A 12,435-nucleotide genomic window follows, 5' to 3' on the forward strand; every position below is an offset into this window, starting at 1 on the left:
ATCTGGGAGAAACTCCAGGTTACACATGAAGGCACTAAATAGGTCAAAGAAACGAGGATTGATATGCTGCGAAAAGAGTACGAGATGTTTAACATGAAGGATGGAGAAAGCATTGATGAAGTGTTTGAGAGATTCTCAATCATAATCAACAACCTTGATGTTATGAGTACAAACTACTCAGAACAAACCCTAGTGAGAAAACTCCTTAGAAGCCTCACAAAAGAATGAGAAACCACTGCCACTGTCCTAATCGAGAGCAATAACCTAAGCCATATAACCTATGATGAGATGAGAGGAAAACTCCTTGCCTATGAAACCACACACACAAACACGGACTCAAAGAAAAAGGAAATAGCCCTCAAGTCAAAAATAGATTCAAAAGAGAGTGAGTCTAGTGATGGTATTTCAGATGATGAGCTTATATTTTTTTCTAGGAGATTTAGAAGGATGATGAAGAATAAGGGCAAGTACAAGGGCTCAAGCTCAAAGGAACAAAAGATGGACTTGAGCAAAGTGATGTGTCATCATTGCAAGGAGGCTGGACACTTCAACCTAAACTGTCCAAAGCTCAAGAAGGAGGACAAAGAAAAGAAAGAAAAGAAAAGAGTGCTCATGGCAGCTTGGGAGGATCTTGAGAACAACTCCAATGAAGAAGAAGATTCTAAAGGTGAAGATAAAGACTGTTTCATGGCTGGAAACAATAATCTTGATGAGGTAATTTTCTATGATTTGTCCATAGATGATTTACATGCTATTATTGATGATCTTACTCTAAACACCTCAAAACTGCTAGACAAGTACAATAAGTGCAGATCTGAAAGAGATGTGTTAAAAGCTGAAAATGATTTTTTAGAAGAAAAAGTGAAGGAAACTGAATGTGCTTTGGACATTATTGAAGAAAACAGATTTCTAAAATCTGAACTTGAAAAATTAAAAGGAAAGCACATTGTGGATCCTTCTCAAGAGTTAATTGCTAAAAATAAAAGATTGAATGATATGATTAAAAGGTTGAATGGTGACTTAGCAAAATTTTCTCAAACTTCTAGTAACTTGGACAAATTACCTGCAAGCCAAAGACCATTGTTTGAAAAATCTGGTTTAGGTTATATAACCAAGGAAAGTGCAGTTTTTGATGATTCCTCTATGAAATTTGTGGCTTCTTCATCAAATACTAAATCCACACCCAACAAATCTGGTATTGGATATGTTCCAACACTTGAGGAGAAATTTGATGAAGTTTACACAAGTGAAACTGAGCCTTCACCAAGAACCGAACCTACTTCAAATAGGTCAGGTCTGGGGTACATTTCGAAAATTGAGGCTGCTTTCAAGAAACCACCATTTTATAACAAAACTTCATATTCGAAAAGTCCAAAAGCTTTCAAAAATGCTAGTGAAAGTGCATTTGCAAAGAGGAAAAATTATAACAAAAACCGATTTGTCAAAAGAAATGCACCTCCTCCAAAAACCAGAAAATTTCAACTCTTCAATCATTTCCAGCAAAATAACTCACCTCAATTTCAGCAATATGCATAAAAAAATCATTGTTTTAATTGCAAGAAATTTGGTCACTTATATGCACAATGTTTCATTGAAAAGAGAGTTGTGAGAAACCAAATTTACAATGTTGTTTGTGATTTCAACGCAGTTGGGCAACCAAGATGAATTAACTTCAAAGGATCCAAATTAATTTGGATACCTAAGGTTATTTGAAGCTTTTCATGAAGATTTGCCTAGCATCCAAGAACAAAAAGGATATGTGGTATGATGCACCACTATTTCATGGTACATTTTATACTTAACTGAGTGGATTTTATCCACTAAACTCACACTTATTCATATAATTTGCATGTTTTACATTTTTCTTCCTAATTCTGTGCTATGATTGAAAACATGCTTCTTTGGCCTTAAATTTGCTAATTATTAATCTTCTCTTATTACCATTCGATGCCTTGATATGTGCGTTAAGTATTTTCAGGCTTTATAGGGCAGGAATGGCTTAGAGGATGGAAAGGAAGCTTGTAAAAATGGAAAGAACACAAGAAACTAAGGAGCTGACTAGCTAGGAACGACGCGCGCAAGTACCTGACGCGTGCGCGCAAAAAGCAAAATTGCACGGCGACGCGTGCGCGTACCTGACGCGTACGCGTGACATGCAAAGATGACCATCGACGCGTACGCATGACTGACGCGTACGCGTGACATGCGTCACGTGCAGAAAACCCAGAAGACGTTGGGGGCGATTTTGGGCTGAGTTTGGACCCAATTTTCGACCCAGAAAACACAGATTATAGGCTACAGAGTGGGGGAATCATTCATTCATACACACAACCTTCATTCATATAATGTTAGGTTTTAGATGTAGTTTTCTAGAGAGAGAGGCTCTCTCCTCTCTCTAGGTTTTAGGATTCTTAGGTTTAGCTATTTTTCTATCTTAGTTTAATTTAGTTTCTCTTCTACTCTTATTAGTTCTATTACTTTAGTTTATCTATATTCCTTTTGTTGATTTGTTTATTTTTCCAATTTGGTTTATGAACTCCATGTTAGATTTGATTTTCTATTTAATGCAATTTGAGGTATTTCATGTTTATTGCTTCTTCCTTTAATTGTTATCATTGATGCTTGCAATTGGTTGTTTAGAATTTATTATCTCTTATTGCTTTTCTATGCTTTTATAGTGTGCCTTCCAAGTGTTTGATAAAATGCTTGGGAGGATTCTAAGTTAGATTTTTATATTCTTGGCTTTGGTTGAGTAATTGGAGACTCTTGAGTTATCAAACTCCTTTGTTGATTGATAATTGAAATTTGCTAGTTGATTTGGATCCCTCTAAAGTTAGTCTTTCCTTAGGAGTTGACTAGGACTTGAGGAATCAAATTAATTCATCCACTTGACTTTTCTCCATAGTCAGAAGTTAACTAAGTGGGAGTAATGGACAATTGATGTCACAATTGATAAGGATAGCTAGGATAGGACTTCTAATTCTCATACCTTGCCAAGAGATTTCTTAATTATTAGTTTATTTTTTTTATCATTTTCATTCCTTGTTCAACCTTTCAAAAACCCAAAAAGATACTTTTCCATAACCAATAGTAACATACTTCCCTGCAATTCCTTGAGAGACGACCCGAGGTTTAAATACTTCGGTTTATATTTATTGGGTTTGCTTTAGTGACAAACAATTTTTTGTATGAAAGGATTCTTGTTGGTTTAGAAACTATACTTGCAACGGGAATTCATTGTGAATTCTTTACTAGCAAAAATCTGTTCATCAAAATGGCGCCGTTGCCGGGGAATTGCAAATGTGTGCCTTATTATTGGTTATTGCGAATATTGTGAATAATTTTGCTTTTTCGTTTCTTTGTTAGTTGTTTCTAGTTTTAGGAGTTTAGTTTCATTATTCCTTAGTAGTTTTTGTTTTTATTTTCTCTTGATACTATGAATTCTCACCCCTTTGGCTACGAGTTTGGTTCAAATCATGTTGTAGGGAATGGAAGCTATAATGAGAACATACATCAAGGTTGGAACAATCAAAGATGGGAGGGGCCACAAGGATTTGATCAACCCTCTTGGCAACAACCCCCTCCAATGCGCTATGAGCAATAACCACTCTTCGATGCATACCAAGACAATGGTTACGGTGGACCTTTTCGTGACAATTAACCTCCACCAATTTACTATGAGCAAGAGCCATTTCGAGGTGCGTATCAGGACGATGGATATAGTGGACCCCCTTGTAAATACCAACAAGCCCCACCATATGCCTATGAACCCCCTCTTCAACATAGCTTTGAACCATCATACTCACAAGCACCCTACTACCAAACACCCTCATATGATCCTAACCTATATCCACCATATCAACCACCCTATGAGCCATATGAACCATACATAGAACCACCCCAATTCCAACCCAATTACTCCCAAGAACCACCACCTTCATACACACCTTGTCCATATCCATCAACCCAAGAGGCATATGATCCTAATTATGGAATCCAAGTAGAATAAGAGTCAAGGAATCGTCTCAAGAAAACACTGGATAAATTTCAAGCAACCCTTCATCAATTAGAGCAAGTGGAAATCCGAAAAGTACACGAAGCTCTCATGGCTAAAGCATCTCAACCTGAGAACAAGGAATTGAAGTGTGTTGTGCAACAAGTGGAAAAGATGGAAAGTGTTGAACCGCCACATCCTTATTATGATGAACCACCCTCATATCCACCCCAATCTCCAATGAATGACACTCTAAGTGTTTTTCTTCAAGGGCAAAGAGAGATGCAAAGGACAACACAAGAGTTCGTAGCTACCTTGACCGAAGTAGTAGGTAATTTAGCCTCTCTGCGCTTCGACACTCAAAGCACTCCCATGGCTACATGTGGAGAATTAATAGAAGAGCGTAGCATGAAGGAGACACTTGAAACTCCGGTGGACAATGAGGAGCGTGATTTTGTATTGGAACAAGTGGAGGAAGCCATAATAGTTGAAGAGGAAGAAGTGGTTGAAGACTTAGAAAATGCTGAACCTCCATGGGAATCTAGAGTTACAGAGTATTCCTCCAAGAAGATTGAAATTGATGTCAAGAAGGCCAGTGCACAACTTCCATGGCATATTCCTTATGAAGACTTGGATGGGATAGATCAAAAAGCAAGTTCCCTTGGTGATGAGGATCATGAATCCAATCCTCCTAGTGATGAATCTACATCCGCAAATGAACTCCTCAAATATGAAGACCCTTCCCTGATTGAGTTTGAGAATGATATGGAAGCGGAAGTCCTCCGGAAAGGGTGGACGGGAGTTGAGTACGCTTTGTCAAGAACGTGGAGACTCCTCTACCTAGGCGGCCATCTACTCCTTCATTTGAGTGGGTAAGACTTATCTCTATTCACTTTACTGTCCTACTTGAGTATGGTATTCTTGAAACAGATGGTCAACTTAGGAGACTTTGTGGCATTAAGTATAAGAGAAGGATGTTTAGTGGTTGGAGTTACAAATCAAGGCTCATCAAGGTTGACACTTCAAGAACTAGATGCAAAGGTGGAACTAGTGAACCTTTGGTTGGATTTAAGAAAAGAGTTTGGTATTGTATAGATAATTTGGACTGGTTGCCACCCGGTTGGAACAATGGTGATCCACTTCGAGACGGGTGTAGAAACAAGATTTGGGATCTGGGCATACAAGAGGATCAACTTTGGGAGCTCAAAGCTTGTGAAGAATTTCATCAAGGCTTGGTAAATTCACTTGGAGATGTTAGAGCTTATTGGAAGTCCAAGCATTGGTGGAAGTTTCAAGATGAGTTCAAGCACAAGCCACCATGACAAGGAGCTCACCAAATGTCCAACTTAAGGACTTTAACTAAAAGTGCTAGGTGGGAGACAACCCACCATGGTACGACCTTTCATTTTTTTAGCTTTATTTTATTTTATTTTTATTAGTGTTCATTCATAATTTCTGCATAATCATCTGCATTCTGCAAAATCATCTGCATTCTGCATTTTGCATTCTGCATAAAAAAAAAAGGGCACGTGTGCGCATAGGCCACGCGTGGGCGTCGATTCCAAATTTTGCTATCCCATCCAACGAACAGAAAGTTGTGATGGAATCGTGCGGCTGGTGTGCTAGAGGCACAATTCGACCCACGCATACACGTACATCACGCGTGTGTGTCACTTGCAACCTTAGCAACCCACGCGTACGCGTCCCTGACGCGCACGCGTGGATAGGACAATCGGCGTAAATGGGTGTTTGACCCGAGAGTTGTGCTGCCCTCGCGCTGGAACTGTGATAGAGGCAGAAAATCACCCACGCGTACGCGTCCCTGACACGGGCGCGTCATTTCGCTTTCAGACCACCCACGCGTATGCGTGGGCGACGCTTACGCGTCGAATGGCCAACTCAGTTTTCACACGTACACGTGATGCACGCGTGCGCGTCGCGCCCTGTTTTTCAATTCTTACTTCTTTCTTCTCTCCTTTCTCCTTCTTTCTCCCTCCTTTCTTACTTTCCTCTTATTCATTTCTTTAACTTCTCATCCTTATTCTCTTTTATTCTATTTTTCTTATTAGATTTGCATACTTTCATTCATCGCATTTTAATTTTGTGCATATTTTATTTTCTTTTTTAAGTTATTATTTTACCATTGGTGTTAAATGTTCTTCTTCCACTGTTGTATCTTTTTTGGTATTATTTTGGTGCTTAGTGACTTGTTTTACACTGTTGGATGATATTATTTATCTGTCAATGCCAATCTTTTATGACACCTGTGTTCCTTTTGTATTGACATGAATTTATACTATCTTTCATTACCTACTATCTCTTCCCCATTGTTGCAATTTTTGCACTATTGATATGCCATGTGCTTATACTATTTTCTCACTTGCATGTTGTAGCTACCATGTAATTGAGACCCTCATTATTTGGCATTAACCCACCCATACTTTATTTGTTTCCTTATCTTTATTTCTGGGTTACTTTTCTTCTTTTTCTTCTTCTTTCAGGATGGCCACCGAGAAGGGAAAGGAAAAGCTTCTCAATGGGACGACAGACAAGTCCATCTGCACAATCTTTGGAGAAAAGCATCAGTTGGAGCAACCCGTCCACTTGCACATCTTAACATGCACCGAGGACGGTGCAATCTTTAAGTGTGGGGAGGTCGATACCGACTTCCGTGGGTTAGTTATTTCCTATTTCAACACCAATATTTAATTTTTCTTGCTCAATTAGTTGTTGCATTTGCATGTTTGATTGCATGTTTGTTTGATTTTGTGCATGTTCTTCTACCACTACTTGGTTGGAGTGATAAGTTCTTTTTCAAGACCCTTTTTATAGCATTTCACTAATTTAAATTAAAACTTTTTTGTTAAACTTCTTTGAAGAATATAATTTGGAACATGGTTTATATCTAAGAATACACCATCTGTAAGATTTGAGCTTAATTATATGGTTACATTATTTAACCATAATATTTTATTCTTGTGTGTTTTCTTCTCTATGATTGCAACCTTTACTTTGTTCCATTCTATATGTCCATTATTTAGTATATTCATGCTTATATGTGATTGAGGCCATCATTTGTTATTAGCTCACTTATCCCAAATAGCCAACCATTTCAATTACCTTTGTTCGCCACTTTGAGCCTTTTAACGCCCCTTTTGTTCTATATTTCACCACATCACTAGCCTTAAGCGAAAAAATAATTAATTACCCCAATTGAATCTTTGGTTAGCTTAAGATAGAGATTGTGTATCAATTAAGTGTGTAAAATTGTGGGAACCTGGGTTAATAGGAATGTGTTATGTTTCTACTTTATTTGGATATTAGGAATTTGGGTGCATACTCATGTAAGATCAGAAAAAAAAAAAGATTAATATTATAGCTCACTTGGCCATACATATATCCTCACCCTTACCTTAGCCCCATTACAACCTTGACAAGACCTCATGATGTTTGCATTGGTACACTAAATATTTGTTGATTGGTTAGATGAAGAATAAAATTTTAGAAAGCATGACTAGAGAAGAGTAGAGTGAATAACCCTAGACACTTGAGCGATTACTTGTCTTTTACTGTAAGATTTGAATTAGTGAAATCTGATTTATTTTAGTCTTGGAGAACTTGTTTACTTTTAACCAAGTAGACAAAAACATCTTAGCATATAGTTGCATATATAGGTTGCATTTCATGAGTCTTACTTTCCCCCATTCATTCCTTTGTCTCCTTGAGCTTAGCATGAGGACATGCTAATGTTTAAGTGTGGGGAGATTGATAAACCCCGATTTTGTGTTTTATCTTGTGCTTATTTTAGGGGATTTTATCACCTTTCCCCACATTTATTCAATGAAATAGCATGGTTTTATAATTCTCCCTTGAATTGTGCTTAAGTGTAAAAACATGTTTTTTAGGCCCTTAGATTGGTGATTTTGATTCACTTTAATTCCATTCGATGCCTTGATGTGTTTGTTGAGTGATTTTAGGTTCATAAGGCAAGTATTGGATGGAAGAAATGAGGAGAAAAGCATACAAAGTGGAGAATGCATGAAGAAACAAGAATTGGAAATTCATCGATGGGCGCGCACGCGCAGAAGTGATTTCACATAAGGACGCGCACGCGTACATGCCGCATACGCGCGGGTGAAGAAATAGCTAATCGACGCGTGCGTGCACATGGCGCATATGCACCAATACTAGCACGTGACCCACTTAAAGGCAAAACGCTGGGGGCGATTTCTGAGCTGCCCAGGCCCAAATCCAACTTGTTTCTGAGTGTATTTCATGCAGAATTGAAGTCCAAGCAAAGGGGGAGCAATTAGTTAGTCAACATGAGCCTTTAGTTAGTTTTCTAGAGAGAGAAGCTCCCTCTTCTCTCTAGAATTAGGTTAGGATTCGGTTAAAATGTCTTGGATCTTGAATTAATTACTTGATTTCATCTTGTTTCTTTCACAATTTCTCACTTCTACATCTTGTCTTTCTTAGTTGTAATGTTAAATTCTCATTTTGCTTTCTTTTGTGATGATGAACTCATGTTGGATTTAGATTTTCTATTAATGTAATTGATGTTTGATGTCTTTTATTGTGAATTTGAGTTGTTGATCTTGTCTCCTTGCAATTTGTAGTTGGTAGATTTTACTATTTCTTGTCATTTATTATGCTTTCCTTTTATGCCTTCCAAGTGTTTGACAAAATATTTGGTTGGATGTTAGAGTAGATTTTGAGCATTCTTGGCTTGGAAAGAGTAATTAGGCAATCTTGAGTCATGAAAACTCAACTTATGTTGGTGATCTAGAGTTGTTAGCTAATATTGTTTCCATTAACTCTAATCTCTTGATAATTCACTTAATGGGTTGATTAGGACTTTTGGATTGAGATTAGCTAGTCTTGTTAGACTTTCTTCGAGTGTGAAGATAATATGATACCTTCTTCTATCTTCGAGGATGACGTAATGAGATAGATTCTTGTTTATTATTGTGATATGATTGATTATTCTTGTTTGACATTCTCCCTATGTGAAGATGACATGATACCTTCTTTCATTTGTTGGAGTTGACTAAATAAGATGAATTAATCATTGTACGACTAGGATAGAAAGCCTACATTCTCCATCCTTGCCATGAATATCTCTCTCTTTATGACTTGCTTTCTCTTATTTACTTGTCTTCTTTAAATACTTTCTTGATTTACTTTTTTTTCCATTTATTTTATTGCCCCTTTTATCAACCAAACCCCCCTTTTACCCCCTGCATAGCCAATATGCATACACTTCATTGCAATTCCTAGGGAGACGACCCGGAGTCTAAATACTTTGGTAAATTTTCATTGGGGTTTGTACTTATGACAAAACCATAAATTTTTTATTGGGAGGATTGTTTGTTGGTGTAGGACTATGCTTGTAATGAGAATTCATTCATTTTGTGTGAAATTCTATACCGACACGACAATTCTCTTAAATCAAAATGGCGCCGTTACCGGGGATAGCAATGGTGCTATGTTGTTGGCTATTGTATATATTGTGAATAGCTTGATTTTTGGCTTGTTTGTTGGCTTCTGCTAGTTGTAGGACTTTGTTTTCTTTGTTTCTTATTAGTTTTATTTTTGTCTTATCTTATCACCATGAATTCTCATCATTTTGGCTATGAGTTTGGTTCAAACTATGTTGTAGGAAATGGAAGCTTCAATGAGGATGTGCATCAAGGATTTGGAAATCAAAGATGGGAGGAGTCCCAAGCTTATGGATAACCTTCTTGGCAACAACCCCCTCCGAATTCATATGGGTATAATCCTAATCCTAATGTATACCAATCCAATGTGTGTGATGATCCTTATTGTGATTGTCAACCCCAACCACCACATGCATATGAATCCCCTCCATAATATAATTTTGAACCACCTTACTCACAAGCTTTCTACCACCATTTATCTCCATATGACCCCAACCCATACCACCATACCAACCACCATACCAACCACCATATGAACCGCATCTAGACCCACCACCTTTCCAACACCAATACTCCCATGACCCACAAAGTCCACACACACCACCTCAAGGATTTCACCAATATGAACCACCTTCCAATTATAAAAACCTTCCCTCGAACAATGAACCTTCTCTTCTACCATCACCTTCCGATGAAGCCCCCTTGTTGGAATTGAGAGATCCTGAATCTCATATCTTAAGGCGACAAGAGGAGGATGAAAAGAAGTTTACGGAGTTAAGACCAAAAATGGCTATCATGGTAGAAGCCATTAGTAACATGGTCTCATCCCGCCTAAGCCTATGCGATCAAGGTGCTCCCATTGTTGAATGTGGAAAAGCAACCAAAGAGCTTGGCGAGGGAGTGAACTTGAAGCTCCATAGTAAGGAGGAGGAATTAAGACAAGAAGTACAACAAGAGGAGGAGGTGGAATTTAGTGAACAAAAGGAAGTAGTGGTTGGATGTTTAGGATATGTTGAGCACATAAAGGAATTTCAAGTTGAAGAGCCCTCTTCTACGAAGTTTGGAAGGGATGTTAAAGAGGAGAGTGATGTTGAAGAAGTGGATAAAGAATCGAAGGAAATTGATCAAGAAGTGGATTCCATCATTAGTAATTTTTTGTCCACATTGATCAATCCCCTTGATGATCTTGTTGAGCCTTCTTCCAGTAAATTAGAAAGCAATGTTGAGGAGGACGTGCAACCTCCAAGGCATATTGTGAATGAAGAATTGGAAGAAGTGTCCCAAGCAACAAGCACTCCTATTTATGATGATTCCGAATCATCATATGATCCCTTTGAGCTTGATGAGTCCTTTCCCACTGTGCTTGGAATTGATGACGAGGTAGACTTCACTAAACCTCCTGTCTATGATGAGAGTGATGGAAAAGAGATAGAATAAATTGGTGAAGAAGAGTGTGAACTTGAAGAGGCTTAGCGAGAGGTAAAGCTCGAAGAACCTTGCCAAGTGGTGGAAGACTCTAGAAGAGGATGGACGGGAGTAGAGCGTGCTTTGTCAAGATCATTGGGAACTCTTCCACCTAGGTTGTCGTCCAATCTTTCATTTGAGTGGGTAAAACTTCTAACTCTTAGCTTTGTTATCCCACTTGAGTATGGTTTGCTTGAGACGGATGGCCAACTTAGGGCGCTTTGTGGAATTAAGCGAAAGAGGAGGATGTTTAGTGGTTGGTGTTGTAAATCTAGACTCATTATGGTTGGAAGCTCAAAATTGAGGAGCGTGGATTGGTGTCGTGCTCAATTAAATAGGTCTATGAGGGTAGTTTGGTGCCTTCATGAGGATTCAGCTTTCTTGTCACCCGGATGGAATCAAGGCGATCAGCTAGAAGATGGGTGCGAAGATAAGATATGGGATCCTGGATCACATCATGAAAACCAATTTTGGAAGCTCATATCTTGGAGAGAACCTCACCAAGGCTTGGTGAAAGTGGTTAGAACTTCTGACAACCAATTGAAGGACAAGCACTCTTGGAGGTTCAAGGATGAATACCGGCATAAACCACCTTGACAAGGAACCTTCCAAATGTCCAACTTAAGGACTTAAACCAAAAGTGTTTGGTGGGAGACACCCCACCATGGTAAACTCTTTCCGTTCTCTTGTAGATATAATGAATGAATGAATTGAATTCCATTGTATATAGTTTCTTTACTTCTTAGTATATTTTGCTTTGCTTGCTAAGGCGTTTATGGATTCTCTGCCTTAATTAGGGATGATTCTTTGAATTTGAGTTTTTGCTTGGATTGCAAGTTTCCTCAATTTGTTTGAAAAATCCTCAAAAATTTAAAAATACGTTTGATTTTGCATTTTAGCTGGTTTTAGAGTCCTAGAGGAGGTTGGGAAGATTTTGAGCTCTTCTTGATACGCTTAAAAAAAACACCAGCCACGTGCAAGCGCACTGTGCGTGCACGCGTCAGCTGCGCATTTAAGCTTTCTGGGCCAAGGACCAAAGAGTTGTGCCAATTTTGTGCCAACTCTGTGCCTCAACCCACGCAGACGCACGTTGTATGCGTCCGCGCCCCTTTGCGTTTCCCTACCCACGCGTAGGCGCACCTGGCACCTCCGCGTCCTATCATTAATCAACTCATCTACGCGCAAGCGCACAGTGCGCACGTGCGTCGATGCATTTTTGCATCACCCAGGCCACATACCCGAGAGTTATGCCAACTCTGGGCCAGTTTTGTGCCTCTGGCCCAGCTCACCCGCGCGGACGCACACCGTACGCGTCCGCGCCCATTCTCAATTCACCCATCCACGCGCGGGCGCATATGACACTCCAGTGCCACTTCCTTATTCTCCCATCCACGCGGACGCGTACGCTGCGCGCACGCGTGGATTCAAAATCTACTAACCCCAAGGACGCGAAAAGCCCTAATGCAGTCGTGCCCCAACCCTTCTCTTCTCCAACGTCTTTCCCTCTCCTCTTCCATTTCCACAACCTTCAAATCTTCC

The sequence above is a fragment of the Arachis ipaensis genome, chromosome B05 (assembly GCF_000816755.2).
Source record: "Arachis ipaensis cultivar K30076 chromosome B05, Araip1.1, whole genome shotgun sequence".
NCBI classification, from domain to species: Eukaryota; Viridiplantae; Streptophyta; class Magnoliopsida; order Fabales; family Fabaceae; genus Arachis; species Arachis ipaensis.